Source organism: Trachypithecus francoisi, unplaced genomic scaffold, assembly GCF_009764315.1.
Source record: "Trachypithecus francoisi isolate TF-2019V2 unplaced genomic scaffold, Tfra_2.0 Lachesis_group11, whole genome shotgun sequence".
In the NCBI taxonomy this organism is placed as follows: domain Eukaryota; kingdom Metazoa; phylum Chordata; class Mammalia; order Primates; family Cercopithecidae; genus Trachypithecus; species Trachypithecus francoisi.
This window is the reverse complement of record NW_022681456.1, coordinates 95201995-95223683: the sequence shown is the minus strand read 5'-3', so window position 1 is coordinate 95223683 and position 21689 is coordinate 95201995. Positions and strand designations below refer to the sequence as shown.

Here is a 21689-nt window from a genome sequence, read left to right as displayed (position 1 = left end):
ACAACTTTGTCTTTTATTGGAGTTTCTAAACAATTTATTTTAACATAGTTTACCAATAAAGTTGGTTTAAATCTCTAATTTGTTTCTTTTATAGTTATCTCATCTCACTGTTGTTACTTGTCTTAGTCTGTTTAAGCTGCTATAACAGAATACCACAGACTGGGTGGCTTTTACACAAAGACATTTCCCAGGGTTTTGGAGGCTGGGAAGTCCAAGATCAAGGCACAAGAAGATTTGGTGTCTGGTGAGGGCCTGCTTCCTGGTTCATAGCCATCTTTTATCTGTGCCCTCACATGGTGGAAGGGAAGAGGGAATCTATCTGGGGTCCTTTTGATAAAGATATTTATCCCATTTATGATGGCTCCACCCTCATGACCTAATCACCTCCCAAAGGCCCCACCTCCAAAATTGGGACTAATTTCTTTTTTCCTTCCTTCCTTCCTTCCTTCCCTCCTTCCTTCCTTTCTTTTCTTCTTTCTTTCTTTCTTTCTTTCTTCTTTCTTTCTTTCTTTCTTTCTCTCTCTCTCTCTCTCTCTCTCCCTCCCTCCCTCTCTCTCTCTCTCTCTCTCTCTCTCTTTCTTTCTCCTTCTCTCGCTCCCTCTCTCTCTCTCTTTCTGAGGGATGCTTGCTCTGTTGCTTAGGCTGGAGTGCAGTGCTGCAATCTCAGCTCACAGCAACCTCTGCCTACGAGATTCAAGCGATTCTCCTGCCTCAGCCTCCCAAAGGTAGGATTACAGGCGCCCACTGCTACGCCTGGTTAATTTGTATATTTTTAGTAGAGACAGGGATTCGCCATGTTGGCCACGCTGGTCTCGAACTCCTGGCCTCAAGTGATCCAACTGCCTCAGCCTCCCAAAGTGTTGGGATTACGGGCGTGAGCCATGGCGCCCGGTGGGTTCTAATTTCAACATATGACTTTAGGGGGTGGGGGGACAAATATTTAGTTTGTAGGTTTTTTTTTTTTTTCCCCCCAAGAGGGAGTCTCACTCTGTCACCCAGGCTGGAGTGCAATGGTGTGATCTCCTTGCAACCTCTGCATCCTGGGTGCAAGTAATTCTCCGGTCTCAGCCTCCCAAGTAGCAGATACTACAGGTGCCTGCCATCATGCCCAGCTAATTTTTTTTTTTTTTAGTAGACATGGGATTTCACCATGTTGGTCAGGCTGGTCTCAAACTCCTGGCCTCAAGTGATCCGCCTACCTTGGCCTCCCAATGTGTTGAGATTACAGGCATGACCCACTGTGCCTGGCCTATAGTATTACTTTTGACCTCCCTTTAAAACTTCCTTTATTGGATTAATTAGATTTTTTTTTTGCATTCTATTTTATCTATTCTATTTGCTTCTTAGCTATCTTAAAAATACTTTTTTTTTTTTAAATCTAGGTCAGCATTTATTTTGACATACATCAAAATTTTATTTTATTACAAATATTTTCAAATATATTCAAAAGTAGAGAGAATAGTATAATTAACTGGATGTACCCATAACACACTTTCAACAACTATACACATATGGCCAATCACATTTCATCTAAATTGCCACTTACTCCACCTCTCTTGGGTTACTTTGAAACAAATTTCAGATACCATATTTCATCTGTTACTCTTTCAGTATGTATCTCTGCAAAGACTTAAAAAATATATAACAGTATGATTACTGCACCTGAAAAATTAACAATCATTTCTTAAGAACATCAAACAGCCAATCACTGTTCACACTTCCCTGGTTGTCTTTAAATGATTTTTTTTTTTCAGTTCATTTGAATCAAGATTCAAATAAGGCCCATTTCTTGCCAACTGTCTGTTTTTATTGGAGTAGTGGGGGTTGAAGAAGCTTCAGGAAGACTTAAAACACTGCTGCAGCCACTACCATCTACAAATCTCAATGTAATTTCCACTTGATTTAAAATTTAAAATAGTAATTAAAAAGATGTAATTGGGAATATTAACTAAACAGAACCCCTACACAGGCATTTTAAAATTGGAGTTTCCATTTTATGCTGAAGAATGTCATTCTTGGAAACTGTCTGAAATCTACACAGTCACATCTTGGATAACTCCACATTTCGAAAGTTTCAATCTTGGACAATTTCCAGTATGAGTGATTGCCTATATTACTTCATCTATATCATATTGCCAAATTCTGTAAAGCTATAATCATATCTTTCAAGAGGAGGAAAACTGCTCTGAGTATTCTCTTCACTTTTGCCCATACTCTTTTCTTTCTTTGTGATAATTAAGAATTAAATTAATTTAAAATGTGAGGTCTGGGGACAGTACTTCAAAACATTAATCAACCATTCTGATGTAGATTGTACTGCTGGAATTTTAATGTCATTGCTTTACCTCCCTAGGAAATGAGCTATAGATGTAGACAGCAAGTGTAATAGCTTAGGAGGAATAAGCTTATGAAAGACACTTAATGAATTATGTATTCATAATTTCCTCTTTGTACTGTTTTCAAAAACTAGCCTAAACTTTTTTGAAATAGAAAGTAAAGAGAAAACATCTACTCCTTTAAGAACAACACAAGAAGGCTTTAGCTGATCTATATTGTATCAAATAACACACTGGCTCATTAAAATTAAATCAAAATTCTGATAATGCTAAACACTGTTATAACTATATACAATTTAACAAAAGTTAACAGATAAAAGTTCTTAAAACTGAAGAATGCTTTGGTAGGAAAAAAAAGAAGTCCTCTTTTATGGTAAAATACTCGCATACTTAAGAACGAAAAAAAAAAAAACATTTTAAAGAGAGGAAAAACACAAATTGCTGTCAGCTACTAAATTTGGTTATCTCATACAATTATGTCTGCTATCCCTGCATGTACAAATCCTATCTATCTTTCAAGGCCTAGCTCAACACTACTAAGAAAGAAATTTTAAATTTCACATTTGCCAATTAGATATGCATTATCAATCACTTTATCCACTTAGGTAAAGCAGAAAGATATGATAGATTGTGGAGGTGAGATTTTTAATTTTGTCTCTAAAAAATTAAATCAAGTTTACAAATTCTTCTCACATTTTTTTTTTCATTTGACTTTCTCAGTGATCTTGGATGTAAGCAAGATCTAGTGTTATTACTTTTTTCTATTTTAAAGATCCACAAATTAAGGATTAGACAAGTAAAATAAATGACCCAAGGCCATCTTCTGGTCAGTTACTGAGTCCAGACACAAATCAAAGTCGTTGGATTTCAGGAAGTGTTCTCTTTATGTTATACCAAAGCTAAGCTGCCCATTGATTTTAGACTTTCTGAAAGAAACTTCCTGAATCCCATATGCCCAAATATGAGTCAAAAATAGAAAAAGAGAAAATAGAATAAAGCAGAGAATATTGCGAGCTGTATTGGATATGGTGATGGTCTGGCCTTTATTGCTAACTACTGTCATTTCTACTCCAATTTTTTCAAACAGACTGATCTTCTCCACATGATATAAAATCATCTGGAAGAATAAAATGAACAGGTTCTTTGTCAAAACAGCTACGGGACTGGTAGGCTGTAGCAGTCTTTCTTTTCACCTATTACTATCCTTTCACTAATATTCACATGCACTGAGAGATTTCTATGCATCCAGGCATAATGCCTGGCAGCGAGAACAACATTATCCCAACTTTGCCCTTGAGAAGTTTCTGGTTTGGGGGACACGAAGAGGCAGGAGGACACGAACAGGGATAAAAATAACCATAATGCAAAATTATTGCTTATAGAAAAAGCACTGGAAAGCAGTTCTACTAAAGGGCATGTAGGGAAAAATAGAGCATTTGAAGCAACAGCTGAAAAGTATCTTAGTATATGCTGGCTACAATGACATAATTCCGACATTCCCAGTCTGGAAAAAAACAAATAAATGTTGTTTTAGTTGTTAAGTTATAGCACAGTACAATATTCTATAAAAGAGATCCAATTGTCAAATAAATATAACCAGATAGAACTGGAAAAGTAGTGTGTTAATGTTTCAGAGCCAGTGGCATTATGAAGTCATAGATTTCTGAAATATTTTCTGTTCTGAATATACATTTTGTTCAAGAAATTCAATTAGGTATTCAAGTCTTATTCAATTAGCTATTCTCTAGACTTAAACAGTGTCCACCAAATCCTAACGGTAACATTTAAATTGATGAGGCCCATAATATGTCCTGGGTTGATAGTGAGCTGAGGTCTGAAACAGTTTCAACGAGAGTTTGCCTATTCCTTTTTAAGTTTTGTGAACTTGGGGTTTGTTTCTGGGTTGGATCTACGCTTGTTATGATTCTCAAATTAGCACATGTACTGATGTGCTACAGAAAAAAATAGCACATTCCTTCTACAAGCAAAAATGTTCTTTTCTCACTGATGGGGTGAAGGATGAGATGAGATGAAAGGCTGTAGGTTGGGTTGCCTAGAAAAATCAAGGATAAGTAATACACGAATTACATTAGTAAGCTGGACATGAGTGTATTTTAGGGTATAAAGGAAAATTCACTTAATTTTTTAAAATAAAACACTAGGATGAAAAACCAACAAATAAGCCTGTCCTTTCATGGGTCTCCTTTGGTTATGCTGCAAGAAGCTCTCCTTCATCCTTAGTTCTTGGCGATAAGCTGGTGAAAAGCAATGCTCTACTGAATTCAGAAGAATCCTAAACAATTGAAAGATTTTAAGAGTTTGAAAGTCTTTAATAAAAATGCCTAGAAAAACAGATATTTTTAGCTTTTTACATCCTATACACTGGGTATGCTTCATTATTTCCTTTTATCTTGGGCAAATGTATTATCCTATTGTGGGTTGAATCATTCCCACTTTCAGGATACCAAGAACCACAAATGCCTTCAAGGAAAAAAAAAAAAAAAATAGGTAGGTGGTGAGTGACTGTATCCTTCTTTTTTCGTAACAGCAGCACACAGAGAACATCTCATTCAACTTTTAAGTTGGAAGATAAAAGAAGAGTGAATAGTATTGGGAAAAAGTGTACTAATCTCTTTGAACATCTCTCACAGGAGTACTCAACAAATTCATTAGAAAGTCTCTTTTGAAAGACTCAGACTAGCTCATAACCAGTTCCAGGTTGCTCATTTTGGGGTGGTCCATGTGTGTGTGCTAGGATGGGATGCAGGAGGTCATTAGACAAGGTTACACTGCTGTTACAAGTCACAGGCAAATCCACAGCATGATCAGTTCCATTACTGTTTCCATTTAGGATGAGGTGTGCTGGCTTCTAGCTGTGGGTCATCTGCTCCACAGATTTGAGCTCTTAGTAACTTACATTGTATCAACTCCTTATTTAGTGCAGAGACATTTTCTTGCCTGAAATGAAACTTCTGCATCACAAAACATCAAACTTTCATAAAGGCCAGCTGAGAAAGACAACTTATGACGGCTAAGGGGTTTAGTGAAACAGATACAGAACCCTTCATCTATATTCACAAAAAAGTTAGTTGTACACAGTAGATCATAAAATTTAACTACTATTTCAGTTAGTAGTCATCTTAGTTTTTACATACTTTATATATATTTTAAAATATCTATAGCCAAAGTATGTAGATACCAAACAATCCATGAGAAAAACTCAAAGCTATCAGCCTTATCAGGATTTTGTCAGTGTACCTGGGGCAATTCTGCTTATTTCAAAGACAGTTCCTTGCCCAGCAAAGACAGATCCACAAATGAGAATACTCACTACAGAGAAGGCTATGTGTTCTTGTTTCCTGAACTGACTTCCAGGATACACATTCTTTGGGCTTGTCTAGGCCTGCCCTGTTTTTCTTCATTCTATTTTGTCAGTTTCTCCTCTGCTTTGTCCTTTCAAGTAGTATCTCTTTATGGTAACACTTTCCAGCTCTTTAACTTCTACAAATGTTTCCTAATCAACCTCCTGCATTCTTGCACTGCCAGACAGCCCCCTTGAGCCACTCCTCTGACTCAAGTGACATCCCCAGGTGTGTGATCCCTCCTCTCAGTTATGCCTAATGTGTTGTGGCTTCCCAGAGTCTGCCTCCCTCCTGGATCTGGACAGACAGAAACAATCACATACAATTTCTTAGGCTTAATTGCCGTGGCACAAAATATGTTTCCTGGTTTCACTGTCTTGAAAAAGCTATCAAATATGCACAGAGCTCCTAAAAATCATCTGATTCCCCAAGTCATGTACACCTAACACTGAGGAGCTGATTTTTGAAACTTTCTGTGAAGTCACAGGAAAAAAATGAGTTGGGGGGAGGGGGAGAAGACATCAAATATTTATCTGTACCTTCTTAATTTCTATTTAAAGAAGCAAAGTAATAATAATCGAGAATTACTTGCAAAAATGTCCACTGCTACCAAGATATCAGATAGGATCTCTTACGAATCAATGAAGAACTTAAAATAGTATCTGAGTTAGCAGGGAAGATGATGCTCTGAGCAATTACTTTCTTTGTTTAACTCTAACTTTATAAGTAGCTAATTACATAAGTTTATAAGTTCTAATTATATAAGTAGCTTATGTGACATAGCCCAAGGTCAGCATGTATCTCTGCTTTGTAATCACCTTTGAAATTCTGTTTCAAGTGTGTCTAACTGTCCTAGCTGATGTCACCCAAGTTTTTATAAATACCACGGTTTCGCATTCTGTCTTAGGTTATACAGAACATTCTTAAAGTTTGTTAAACAATTAAGTAGGCAGAATAAATGTAGATGTTTCATATACCAATAACAACTACAGTTTGAAAGCACAGATGTAGAAAAGTTTCTACATAAAATATTGTTTTAAGTATAAAAATTGAAATGTAAATACTGACTTAACTCTGATCTGGCCCTTTCCTTCCCTGATTCTCCTGAGCAGAATTCTGACTGCCTGTTTCCTAAGCCAATTAATTAAAAAACAACATAGGTCTGCATAATCAAGTATTTCCCAAAAACTCAATGTTAAACCAAAGATGATTTTCCACTGTCAATCACAATTTTCAGACAACCGCTTGCACCCCACAGAAGGGAAAACAGTATAGTTATATAATCAAGCAGGTTCCTATCTCTGAGGCTTTAGAAGTTTTGATGGTTGAAATGGTTTAGTAAATGGGTATTCATGCATCACACAGGCGGTCTCATTTTTAAGCCTTAAATGAAATTTTCATCAAGAATAATAAAGAATATATGATATATTTTTACGGGCCTAAAAATGTCACAAAATAAATTCATGGTTTACAAGTATTTTTATCATTTTGAGAATTTGTTTTCCTCATTTATGTCACAGAAAGTTAAAGTCACAGTTATAAGACCTTCAGCATTATTTTAAAATATATTAAGGTGTTAATACATAATCTTTAAATATTTACGGTCCATATCTTGTATCTGAAATACTCTGTCCCATAGTTTACTATAAACTTTTTTTTTTTATCAAACCTTCTATTATTTGATGTTCCTAAAAGCCCAGGGTTGATTTCTAAAACTCACTCCAAATTTGCACATTCTACAATAAATTTTTCATTTACCTTTTCTCTCAAATGTCCATGACGCTAAGCAGTATACACTGTAAATACTTTTCTTTCTCTATGTCTTTGTAAAAGGAACATTCATTTCTTTAAAATAATTTTGAAGTATGTTTGTGTAAATATTACAATCTACCTCTTAGATTATAAATCTTAGGGAGTAATGTCTAAGTCTTTTTAATATGCTTTCAATTAAATGTGCTGGCTTTCTGAATACATCTGAAAGGATAAATGCTCCTTTCAATGCAGAGTAAAATAACAGACATTGCTCTAGCACAGAGTCAAAGCCAAATTCGGAACTATAAAGCACACTTGGGTGTTCACTGTGCAATAATACATTTTTAATAGCATGCAGCACAATGTCAAATTTCAATCCTATAAAATGACCACAGAAAAAACTCTTTATCTTTCCAGGTATAAATGCCATACCAATGTGAACAGTTTAAATTCTGTTATATAATCCAATCTACCAATAATTAAACCTAAGATTAATATTTATGAGCTTGTCCATGCAGAACAGCTCTAAATCCAATCTTTCCCTATAACTCATTTACCAAATAAATGACAACAAAAAGAAAAAAAATGTGATTTTTGGAGGGTTTCAGGAAACATGTGTCTCTGAAATGAAAATGAAGTGGGTTAATTATTGAAACTATTTAAGAATAAAGTTCCTAGATAAAATAATCCAGCATTCATCTTAACAGAGGACAGGTCAAGTCAGAGTGAAGGGCTCTATGATGGATTTTTCTTAGAAATTCTGAGCACAGAGTTTCGTGTTATCACAGTTTTCAGGTTGCCATTTTGGCACTGTTTTGAAACTGTAGGAATTGTGATTGGGATTGGTTCATGAATGTCTATGCACATTCCAACACTAAAACATGGATTGCTATTGTACAAACTGTACAAGTTGTAAACCCAGATCACATGTAGTGGAAAACTATTTTGTTTATGTTATAAAACTAGCACTGAAACCAAGCGAGTAGGAAGGACCTGGATGCCAAATGATGTGTACAGAGGCAGTGGTTCTTTGATTTGAATGGTCAAATTTTATTTCATATATGCTGTCCAGCAAAACACTTCCTGAGATTACTTGGATATCTAATGCTGCTCTTCTTTCTGTACCATAGCAGCATGCATAATCTTCTGCTTAAATTTTTAAATATATATATATATATTTAAAACAACACTTAAAAATGCAAGCACCATTCTTCTATATCCCTTATATTACTATATTTCCAAATGCCCTGCTCTTTACTTGTTCTTTATAAAATTCTTTACAATTTCTTCTTCCTTCCTATATCAGAATTTTATCTCTTAAACCTAAAGCCACTTACATTGCCCCTACTTAAAAACCTTAACAACTCTCTACTTCCTATGGCAGTGTTCCCCAAACTCACAACATTTGGCAATCCCTTTCATAATTTTTTACCCTTTCTTTCATTGCCCTGTACTATATTTGTTTAATAGTTTTCTTTACAGTTCCTTTTATAACTTAAAAAAAAAATTTTGTGCCCTTCCACAGTAGAATCCAGCTTATCTTGCTATATCAGTCAGAAGAGAATCAATTATGTCAGAGTAACAGAAGAGGTCAGATTGCAGTGGGATTTACAAACCCCAATGTTAATGCATTGCTCACACCACATGTCTGCTTCAGGTCAGTTATGCTTCTGCTCCACATTTTCTTCACCCTGTGACCAAATCTAATGGAACACTTTCTATTTTAGGATATGGCCAACTATACTGAAGAAGGAAAAGAGGACGTGGAAATCCTTGTTTAAAACTCCATGCCTTAAAGCTTTGGTTCAGAAATGACAGGGATTGGTTCCACTCTAATTTCCTTGGCCAGAACAACTCATGTGGATAAGACTGAATGGGCCAGGGAAATACAATCCTTCCCTTGGGAGTGGCAGCAGATAGTTTGAACAATAATACAATCAATCAAAATCACACTTGCCAAGAATAGAAGATGGTTACATAAAAATGGAATGAAAAGAACATTATTAATTTCTAATTAGATAATGTTTCCTGCCCAAGTGTTAAAATCATGCTAACCAACTGATTTTCTTCTTCACAGACTGAAAATATTTAACTCACTATGTGACACAATATCCTGTCCATGTCCAGGTATCACATAAAGCCATTCACCTAAAATCACTGGCAATATGATTCCCACACCTATAAAAATGTACCTTTTATAAAAAACAAATTAAAATCTCTAAATAAGGCTCTTTAACAATCTGATCTAAACTCATATTTCCTGTATTGGTGCCAGCCATACATTTTCCTTTCTCTTGTTCTCATTACTTTCTCAACCCCCTTTTTAATAAATTTCAAGCTCCCCAGACTTCATCTCTACTGTACACCTTCTGATGCTTAATTGCTCCAATGTTTGATGAACCAAGGTTCACCACTGTTATCTTACATTCACCATACACATGGAATTCAAGCTTTGGCTTTTATCCTTATAATAAAAATCTTAGTCTTATTTAATCTTCTTTAGTGAGAAATAACTCACAGTCTACTTTTCAAAGGAAATATGAAGAAAAATTTTAAAAATGTAAAAGGAACATGGGTTGACTAGAAATATTAGCTTTTGAATAAAAATGAAAGGTAGTCAAATATACTATGAATATCACTACTTGGATAAAACTGTTTAAAAGTGTCTATTTATTATTACAATTAAATATCAACTAAGAAATTCAATAAATTAACATGGAGGAGGGAGATAAATTATTCAGAAGTGTTTTGGTCTTTTGATTTGTAGACTGTGCAACATAAATAGTATCAGAGTCTGCAACATAGTCACTAAATCCAAGGGAATCTAAGTTTCTGAACTTGAAAAAGTAATAGCCTAGAGGCATGTGATCTCTGAAATTATTTACAGGTAGATGAAACTTCCAAACACATAACATGCAGCCACAGATACTAAAGAGAATAATGTACCATAATGACTTCTATTTAAGCAGTAACATGAAGAAAAGTAGAATTTTAAAAGTCAAATTGATTACAATATTCTATATTAGATACTATACTTCTCTCTATAAAATTTATGTTGGTAAAAATTAACTTTGAGCTACATTGTTATTAATTTAGGAGCACAGCTGGAGTTTTTCCTATCCCTATGTGACTAGCCGATAAAAATATCCTGTACATGAGTACCTTAAGATAATGATGTGCTTTGTTAATGATAAAATAAATTTCATTTTCTAAATACAAAAGTGGTATCTCTTTTCAAAAAATTTAAAGAGGTACAAAGGAAAATGCCTGTTTTTGCTATTTGATATAGTTTTGTAATACATTTGGTCTTATGCTATCACCATAGATAAACTGCTTCCCTGGCATATCAGTGAATATTTTCAGGAAATATGCTGAATATTTCTTCTAATAATTTTTAGCCAGGATGATGATGATGATGATGATGATGATTACAGATGGAGTCCTGCTATGTTACCCAGGCTGGCTTTAAACTCCTGGGCTCAAGTGATCCTCCTGCCTTAGCCTCTCGGGTAGTTGGGCTACAGGAATGTGCCAACTCACCTGGCTTCTTCCAAAAATTTTTAAAAAGTGTTTTTCATAAAGTATGGCTCCAAGCAATATTTTTGCGGTAATATACTGAAGCACATGGTTAAATTTTATTTTTAAACTATTTTTTAGTGTTTTTATTAGTACAGGTAAACATTAACGCTTTGTGTTAATGTAAATTGCATTACTTCAATTTTTTCCTTTTATAAGTTTCCTTTCCTGGAAATAAGTATGGATGCAAAAGATGTAACTAAAATGAAGTGACGGGAACATCATATCCTCTCATTTATAACTGTGATAATTTTAAACCCTTATATATTTTTATAATTATTGATTGAATGCTTGATGTATATAAAACACCAAAAGTTTAAAAACAGTGCAGAATATAGAAATTAGAATGTATAATCTAGAAGCAAAAATACATTCAAACACAGATTGCTATCATATAAAAATATAATTATCATATAAATTATACAAGGATCATTCATTATTCAGGGGTTTTGGATGGTCATAGTTAACTGGCTTCCCCAGTGGCAATTTTTCTTCCAATGTGGTCTGATTCACATCAAAGATGAGACTTAGACACCGACTGATGTTGAACACCAGCAGTTTATTCTAGCAGTGCTCTTACAAGTTGGATAATGGGAGCAGGTGGGTGGCATGAGCCAGATTCAACCAGGGATCAGATGACCGCCCATCCAGGAGGGTTTCCATCTGGAGACTATTCTCAGAGCTTGGGGGATTCTTCCCCTTTCTTATACCTGTGTTCAATCTGAGTCAGTTACCGGGTCTTTCATTCATAAAAGGAGGTTAAGCTAGTCTTGTAAGGGTAACTTTGTTCAAAGGTTTGTAAGAATTGCATCTGTACTGAGGTGGACGTGTCTCCTGGAAATCCCCAGGCCAGGTTGCCTCACACTGCTACTGCTAAGTGGCACATAGTGTCAGCCCTGTGAGGTGTTCCAGTAGGACTTAAATGGCTATCATTCATCTTATAGCCAGGAAATGTCTCTTATAGTATGGGACAACCAGGGGAGTGCTAGAGGGCAGCAGGAGATAGAATAAGCATTGTTTTCTGGGGCTTATCACAGAAACTGCAAGGAAAAAGGGACATCTAATCCGAGCAAAAATAAATAAATAAATAAATAAATAAATAAATAAATAAATAAATTTCACGCAGAGATCAAGGAGGGTAAATTCTAAACAGAAAGCACAGTGTGAGAAAAGACGTAGAGACAGGAAATTATAACAGATATTAGGGTAATGACAAGGGGTTTAAACTGACTAGAATCTGTGTGGGAGAGCAGTGAAATGCTGGGAAAACAGACTGGGTGTTACATCAGAGTGCAGCTTTGAGAAAAAAATCTCTGCTGAATGAGTACAGTAAACAATGAATTGCCAAATAGGGAATCTATCTAGCTATTTTAGTGTTTCTAATTACAGAGCGAAAGTGCTGTATTATAGGAAACAAATACTGAATCAGTGCATTAAGAAAGTGTCCCTCATTGGCAACACTATTTTAAATAGTCAGGTTTGAAGTTCCAGAATAGAGTATTTATGGTTTCGTATAGATGCAGAGTCAGGAGGTAGGGAGGTGGATAAACAGACACAGATAAATACAGAAAACAAACAAAAAACAAAACATTCTAATGCCTGATTTGTCAATAACATACTTTGTTTAACTTAGAAATTGGAAACTACCTGAAACTAAAATGTGTATCTTTCCACTACTCAATTGTTGCTCCCCTACAAGAAGTGAACTTACTGGCCTTTTGACTTTGAGAAAGTCATTCAGACCCTCTAAGCAACAGTAAGTAGGGTATAGAAATCTGTAAGTAGGGTATAGAAATCACTCGCTTCATAGAGGTTCGGAATTGGTTTTGGAAAGTTACATTTTTTCTTGAAAACTGTCCATTTATCTGTTTTTAAATGTACTGGAGAACACTGTTCATAGTATTCTCTTACGAATTTAAAAATCTTTACTATCCATTGTTATACATCATTTTTTTTTCTAAATATTGTTTGTGCCTTCTCTCTCTTCTTGATCAGTATTGCAAGAAGTTTCTACATTTTGTTAGCCTTCTTTAAGAACTTTTATTTCTTGATCCTCTTGAGTATTTCTTTGCTTTGCTCTTCCCATCCTCTGCTAACTCTACAGGCTTACTCTATGTTCTACATCTAACCTCTTATGGATCTGTTTAGTTATTAATTTTAACATCTTATTTTGCACTGTGATTTCTTCTAAACCTATTCATTAATTTGAAGTTGCTTTTTGGGTGTTTTGTTTATTTTAGTTCCCAAGCTAAACTAGAAGGGGTGATAAATATCTTTCTTCTGTTTTATAGTTTTATTGTATTTTTATTAGAAAACATGTTCTGGATGATACTGATTATTTGGAATTACTTATAATTTACTGAAATATCTATACATTTATATGCTTACCGAATTTACTCTTTGTGCTTGAACATGGTAAAATTTCATAAGTGTTCCATGTTTTCTTAAAAAGAATGGCATTCTCTATATTAGGTTCTACTTGACTCTCCTATCAAGCTTGTAAATTTTCTGAATACTCTAGTCTCTGCTATTTTTTGTCTTTTTGACTTAGTACTTGTCTAATTTTTTCTTTCCTCTATTTCTATATTTCTAACCTTCCTGTGACTGTCTCCTGTGAACAGCATACAACTGTATTAAAAAATTCAATATGAAGATCTTTATCTTTTACAATTGTGTTTAATTGGTTTATTTTTTATTTTAAAAACAGTTACATTTAGATGTAATTTTTCTGGGTTCTTGTTTTTTGCCCCTTCCTCTCTTATTATACTTTGAGTCTCTTATTTCTCCCTCTAATAGTTCATATTTTTTTTTATTATACTTTAAGTTCTAGGGTACATGTGTATAACGTGCAGGTTTGTTACATATGTATACTTGTGCCATGTTGGTATGCTGCACCCATCAACTCATCAGCACCCATCAATTCATCATTTATATCAGGTATAACTCCCAATGCAATCCCTTCCCCCTCCCCCCTCCCCATGATAGGCCCCAATGTGTGATGTTCCCCTTCCCGAGTCCAAGTGATCTCATTTTCAGTTCCCACCTATGAGTGAGAACATGCGGTGTTTGGTTTTCTGTTCTTGTGATAGTTTGCTAAGAATGATGGTTTCCAGCTGCATCCATGTCCCTACAAAGGACACAAACTCATCCTTTTTTATGACTGCATAATATTCCATGGTGTATATGTGCCACATTTTCTTAATCCAGTCTGTCACAGATGGACATTTGGGTTGATTCCAAGTCTTTGCTATTGTGAATAGTGCCGCAATAAACATACGTGTGCATGTGTCTTTATAGCAGCATGATTTATAATCCTTTGGGTATATATCCACTAGTGGGATGGCTGGGTCATATGGTACATCTAGTTCTAGATCCTTGAGGAATCGCCATACTGTTTTCCATAATGGTTGAACTAGTTTACAATCCCACCAACAGTGTAAAAGTGTTCCTATTTCTCCACATCCTCTCCAGCACCTGTTGTTTCCTGACTTCTTAATGATTGCCATTCTAACTGGTGTGAGATGGTATCTCATTGTGGTTTTGATTTGCATTTCTCTGATGCCCAGTGACGATGAGCATTTTTTCATGTGTCTGTTGGCTGTATGAATGTCTTCTTTTGAGAAATGTCTGTTCATATCCTTTGCCCACTTTTTGATGGGGTTATTTTTTTCTTGTAAATTTGTTTGAGTTCTTTGTAGATTCTGGATATTAGCTCTTTGTCAGTTGAGTAGATTGCAAAAATTTTCTCCCATTCTGTAGGTTGCCTGTTCACTCTGATGGTAGTTTCTTTTGCTGTGCAGAAGCTCTTTAGTTTAATTAGATCCCATTTGCCAATTTTGGCTTTTGCTGCCGTTGCTTTTGGTGTTTTAGACATGAAGTCCTTGCCCATGCCTATGTCCTGAATGGTACTACCTAGGTTTTCTTCTAGGGTTTTTATGGTATTAGGTCTAACATTTAAGTCTCTAATCCATCTTGAATTAATTTTCATATAAGGAGTAAGGAAAGGATCCAGTTTCAGCTTTCTACTTACGGCTAGCCAATTTTCCCAGCACCTTTTATTAAATAGGGAATCCTTCCCCCATTTCTTGTTTCTCTCAGGTTTGTCAAAGATCAGATGGCTGTAGATGTGTGGTATTATTTCTGATGACTCTGTTCTGTTCCATTGGTCTATATCTCTGTTTTAGTACCAATACCATGCTGTTTTGGTTACTGTAGCCTTATAGTATAGTTTGAAGTCAGGTAGCGTGACGCCTCCAGCTTTGTTCTTTTGACTTAGGATTGTCTTGGCAATGCGGGCTCTTATTTGGTTCCATATGAACTTTAAAGCCGTTTTTTCCAGTTCTGTGAAGAAACTCATTGGTAGCTTGATGGGGATGGCATTGAATCTATAAATCACCTTGGGCAGTATGGCCATTTTCACGATATTGATTCTTCCTATCCATGAGCATGGTATGTTCTTCCATTTGTTAGTGTCCTCTTTGATTTCACTGAGCAGTGGTTTGTAGTTCTCCTTGAAGAGGTCCTTGACATCCCTTGTAAGTTGGATTCCTAGGTATTTCATTCTCTTTGAAGCAATTGTGAATGGAAGTTCATTCATGATTTGGCTCTCTGTTTGTCTGTTACTGGTGTATAAGAATGCTTGTGATTTTTGCACATTAATTTTGTATCCTGAGACTTTGCTGAAGTTTCTTATCAGCTTAAGGAGATTTTGGGCTGAGACAATGGGGTTTTCTAAATATACAATCATGTCTTCTGCAAACAGGGACAATTTGACTTCTTCTTTTCCTAACTGGATACCCTTGATTTCTTTCTCTTGCCTGGTTGCCCTAGCCAGAACTTCCAACACTGTGTTGAATAGGAGTGGTGAGAGAGGACATCCCTGTCTTGTGCCAGTTTTCAAAGGGAATTTTTCCAGTTTTTGCCCATTCAGTATGATATTGGCTGTGGGTTTGTCATTAATAGCTCTTATTATTTTGAGGTACATTCCATCAATACCGAATTTATTGAGCGTTTTTAGCATGAAGGGCTGTTGAATTTTGTCAAAAGCCTTTTCTGCATCTATTGAGATGATCATGTGGTTCTTGTCTTTGGTTCTGTTTATATGCTGGATTACGTTTATGGATTTGCGAATGTTGAACCAGCCTTGCATCCCAGGGATGAAGCCCACTTGATCATGGTGGATAAGCTTTTTGATGTGCTGCTGAATCCGGTTTGCCAGTATTTTATTGAGGATTTTTGCATCGATGTTCATCAGGGATATTGGTCTAAAATTCTCTTTTTTTGTTTTGTCTCTGACAGGCTTTGGTATCAGGATGATGTTGGCCTCATAAAATGAGTTAGGGAGGATTCCCTCTTTTTCTATTGATTGGAATAGTTTCAGAAGGAATGGTACCAGCTCCTCCTTGTACCTCTGGTAAAATTCAGCTGTGAATCCATCTGGTCCTGGACTTTTTTTGGTTGGTAGGCTATTAATTATTGCCTCAATTTCAGAGCCTGCTGTTGGTCTCTTCAGGGATTCAACTTCTTCCTGGTTTAGTCTTGGGAGAGTGTAAGTGTCCAGGAAATTATCCATTTCTTCTAGATTTTCTAGTTTATTTGCATAGAGGTGTTTATAGTATTCTCTGATGGTAGTTTGTATTTCTGTGGGGTCCGTGGTGATATCCCCTTTATCATTTTTTATTGTGTCTATTTGATTCTTCTCTCTTTTCTTCTTTATTAGTCTTGCTAGCGGTCTGTCAATTTTGTTGATTTTTTCAAAAAACCAGCTCCTGGATTCATTGATTTTTTGGAGTGTTTTTTGTGTCTCTATCTCCTTCAGTTCTGCTCTGATCTTAGTTATTTCTTGCCTTCTGCTAGCTTTTGAACGTGTTTGCTCTTGCTTCTCTAGTTCTTTTAATTGTGATGTTAGAGTGTCAATTTTAGATCTCTCCAGCTTTCTCTTGTGGGCATTTAGTGCTATAAATTTCCCTCTACACACTGCTTTAAATGTGTCCCAGAGATTCTGGTATGTTGTATCTTCGTTCTCATTGGTTTCAAAGAACATCTTTATTTCTGCCTTCATTTCATTATGTACCCAGTAGTCATTCAGGAGCAGGTTGTTCAGTTTCCATGTAGTTGAGCGGTTTTGATTGAGTTTCTTAGTCCTGAGTTCTAGTTTGATTGCACTGTGGTCTGAGAGACAGTTTGTTATAATTTCTGTTCTTGTACATTTGCTGAGGAGTGCTTTACTTCCAATTATGTGGTCAATTTTGGAATAAGTGCGATGGGTGCTGAGAAGAATGTATATTCTGTTGATTTGGGGTGGAGAGTTCTATAGATGTCTATTACAATTAGTAATACTACAATTAGTATTTAAATGAACACTCAAAAGAGTTTCTTTTAAAAATATTCAAGGCTGGGCGCGGTGGCTCAAGCCTGTAATCCCAGCACTTTGGGAGGCCGAGACGGGCGGATCACGAGGTCAGGAGATCGAGACCATCCTGGCTAACACGGTGAAACCCCATCTCTACTAAAATATACAAAAAACTAGTCGGGCGAGGTGGCGGGCACCTGTAGTCCCAGCTACTCGGGAGGCTGAGGCAGGAGAATGGCGTGAACCCGGGAGGCGGAGCTTGCAGTGAGCTGAGATCCGGCCACTGTACTCCAGCCCGGGCGACAGAGCGAGACCCCGTCTCAAAAAAAAAAAAAAAAAAAAAAAAAAAAAAAAAAAAAAAAAAAATTCAGTGTATAGTTTTCATCAGCCAAACTTAGTTAGTGAGTTAATTGATTAAATATTTCTAGATGTACTTGTTCACAGCTTTAAACCTTCAGAGTTTTGTTTTTGCCAATGGGAAAAAAAAAAAAAAAAACTAAGTTACTGCTAGTCTAGAATTATGAACATGTTATGAAATGTTAGAAATGTACATAGTTTCCTGTGTTTTACATAATTAATTTATAAACTTATTAGAACTCTCTACTAAATAGTAAGGAGGCACTAAAATTAGATGTTTCTCTTACTTTCAGTAGAAGGGTTAGAGGTCAGAGGCCTCAAAGCAGGAGTTTTGACTTTTTTTGCAAATAAGAAATCATACAACTTTTTAGTAGTAATGTTTATTCCTTTATTTCAGAAAGATTAACAACTCACTCTTACATTTTATTTGTATTTTTATACCATCATCCTGTAGCTGCACATGAATTAGAGAAAAGTAAGGCACAGATAGTAACTAAGTAGCAAAAATAAAAATAACTTAAAAAAGTGATGTTCACAGCATATTCTTAAAATAGTCGCAAACTCTTTACAAGGAAAAGAAAGAAGAAACCCTGTGTTTTCTTACTCCTCCCTGTGCTGCGCAACAGTGCTCCTTCTCGGTGGGCCAGTGCTATTGGTTACCTCCTTAGTCTTGGCTAGAAAGGAGCAAAAAGGCAGGATGTGTTCACCATGAAAAATTCTTCAGATAGATTTTCCACATGTAGGTAAAATAATATTCAGTATATATAATAGTCAGTAAATATTTTTGTTGGTTGGTTGGTGGTTTGGTTGACAGATTTGATACAATTACCTGGAATGGAACTCTAAGGCAAAATCAACCATTACCTTGGATTCACATCTACAGATATACTATAAATATTTCAAGGTCAAGTATTGAGGCAGTCCTTAGCCATATATCCTAATCTCTAACTATAACTGTTTCCTGAAAAGACACTAGGTGGAATGGCAACACTATTGATGATGGAAATAGTATAATACTGTTGATTAACTCTGAATTGTCAATATAATGAAAATCATTTGTCCGTATAATCAACTATGAGATTATATATCAGTATGCTTTTCTATATCTCTGTTGTTAAATTTCAGTGAAAACTTAAAAACAATTATTTAGCAGACTTTTAGAAAATGTAGTAGACTGATCTGATGCAGGAAAATCTCCTGCCCATTAACCTCCCCCTACACCTCCAACATGCATCCCAAACACATTCAAGTTTAATGCACAGCGGAAGTTGAAAGAAATCCCCAAGTGCCACAACAGAGTGTGAGTGGTGAGTCCGCATGGGAATATCAGAAGAGAATATAGGCCTTACAGGTGAGAGGTTAGGGTTTTTAATGCTGAGGGAGATTAGCTCCAGGCCTTGCCTCTGTAGCTACAAAGCACTATCCAGGTTCTGAAGTAGGGACAAGAAAAATTCTAACTAGACTGGGCTTGGAAAGCTACCTACTTCTCTGCTGCTCACTTGGGACTACAAATGGAAATAGTGTCACACATGAGAAAGCAAAACCAAGAGCCTTTGCTATGCGGGAGTGTGTGTTCTCATTTCACACTGCCTTTGTGAAGTGGGAACCATGAGCTGAGAAACATAAACACTAAAATAAATAAATTGAATGAAAAGTAGGTCCTGAACTGGAGACATCCATAGAGACATATTAGGAATCCACATGGAATTATCAGAACCCAGTGTACATGAGATGTTCATGGGAAGCAACTCTTGGTAAATGCAGGAGAACAGTCAGAGAGTATTAGGCTGGTGCAAAAGCTAATTGCGCTTTTACCATTACTTTTAAGTAATTAACTTTTGCACCAACCTAATAGAAACCACACCAATTACTGGAGGCAAGGAAGCCACCAAGTGTGACAGATGGACAAATGAATACATAAAGAACCTTGCATTGGCAAAAAAAAAAAAAAAAAAAAAAGAAAGAGTCTTTAAAAGCAATAAAGGAAACTATATTTTTCAATTATCCTGAAAGCTATATGCTTATGATTGGTGCAGTATATATGTATATTTTATATGAGACATATGTATGTTATAATTCAGCAATTTTTGCAAAAGTAAAACTTGAGAAGCTGAAATTCTAGAGAAATGACATAGGATGTGGTATGATAACTTTTAGAAAAAAGTCTTCTAATGATCATTTTAAATTTTTCTGCTTTTTGGGTTTTTTTCAGAAAGAAATTGAGATTACAATTAGTCTTTCAATTTGTTAAATACAGATGTTAAAAATATGAGAGTAAGCTCATAAAATATGAACTATGGAGGGGCAGAGCAAGATGGCCGAATAGGAACAGCTCCAGTCTCCAGCTCCCGGCATGAGCGACACAGAAGACTGGTGATTTCTGCATTTTCAACTGAGGTACTGGGGTCATCGCACTGGGGAGTGCTGGACAATTGGTGCTGGTCAGCTGCTGCAGCCCGACCAGCGAGAGCTGAAGCAGGGCGAGGCATTGCCTCACCTGGGAAGCGCAAGGGGGAAGGGAATCCCTTTTTCTAGCCAGGGGAACTGAGACACACAACACCTGGAAAATCGGGTAACTCCCACCCCAATACTGCGCTTTAAACAAACTGGCACAACAGGAGATTATATCGACACCTGGCCGGGAGGGTCCCACGGCCACGAGCCTCCTTCATTGCTAACACAGCAGTCTGCGATCTAACCGCAAGGCAGCAGCGAGGCTGGGGGAGGGGCGCCCGCCATTGCTAGGGCTTAAGTAGGTAAACAAAGCCCTGGGAAGATCGAACTGGGTGGAGCTCACAGCAGCTCAAGGAAACCTGCCTGTCTCTGTAGACTCCACCTCTGGTAACAGGGCACAGCTAAACAACAACAACAAAAAAGGCAGCAGAAACTTCTGCAGACCCAAACGACTCTGTCTGACAGCTTTGAAGAGAGCACTGGATCTCCCAACACGGAGGTTGAGATCTGAGAACGGACAGACTGCCTGCTCAAGTGGGTCCCTGACCCCTGAGTAGCCTAACTGGGAGATATCCCCCACTAGGGGCAGTCTGACACCCCACACCTCACAGGGTGGAGTACACCCCTGAGAGGAAGCTTCCAAAGGAAGAATCAGACAGGTACACTCGCTGTTCAGCAATATTCTATCTTCTGCAGCCTCTGCTGCTGATACCCAGGCAAACAGGGTCTGGAGTGGACCTCAAGCAATCTCCAACAGACCTACAGCTGAGGGTCCTGACTGTCAGAAGGAAAACTATCAAACAGGAAGGACATCTATACATACAAAACCCCATTAGTACGCCACCATCATCAAAGACCAGAGGCAGATAAAACCACAAAGATGGGGAAGAAGCAGGGCAGAAAAGCTGGAAATTCAAAAAATAAGAGCGCATCTCCCCCTGCAAAGAAGCGCAGCCCATCGCCAGCAACGGATCAAACCTGGTCAGAGAATGACTTCGACGAGATGAGAGAAGAAGGCTTCAGTTCATCAAACTTCTCAGAGCTAAAGGAGGAATTACGTACCCAGCACAAAGAAACTAAAAATCTTGAAAAAAAAGTGGAAGAATTGACAGCTAGAATAATTAATGCAGAGAAGGTCATAAACGAAATGACAGAGATGAAAACCATGACACGAGAAATACGTGACAAATGCACAAGCTTCAGTAACCGACTTGATCAACGGGAAGAAAGAGTATCAGCGATTGAGGATCAAATGAATGAAATGAAACGAGAAGAGAAACCAAAAGAAAAAAGAAGAAAAAGAAATGAACAAAGCCTGCAAGAAGTATGGGATAATGTAAAAAGACCAAATCTACGTCTGATTGGGGTGCCTGAAAGTGAGGGGGAAAATGGAACCAAGTTGGAAAACACTCTTCAGGATATCATCCAGGAGAACTTCCCCAACCTAGTAGGGCAGGCCAACATTCAAATTCAGGAAATACAGAGAACGCCACAAAGATA

General features: G+C 36.7%; 1 protein-coding gene and 1 non-coding gene across 2 annotated transcripts in view; both read right to left on the bottom strand.

Annotated features, from left to right (window-relative positions):
- The window catches only part of SLC2A13 (solute carrier family 2 member 13), a 391075-nt gene that overhangs the window by 54320 nt on the left and 315066 nt on the right, over positions 1–21689 (bottom strand). The gene's annotated exons all lie outside the window — the stretch shown is intronic.
- LOC117091235 lies at positions 7648–7784 on the bottom strand. The gene has a single exon (XR_004440343.1). It is a non-coding gene; the product is annotated as a small nucleolar RNA SNORA22 (small nucleolar RNA).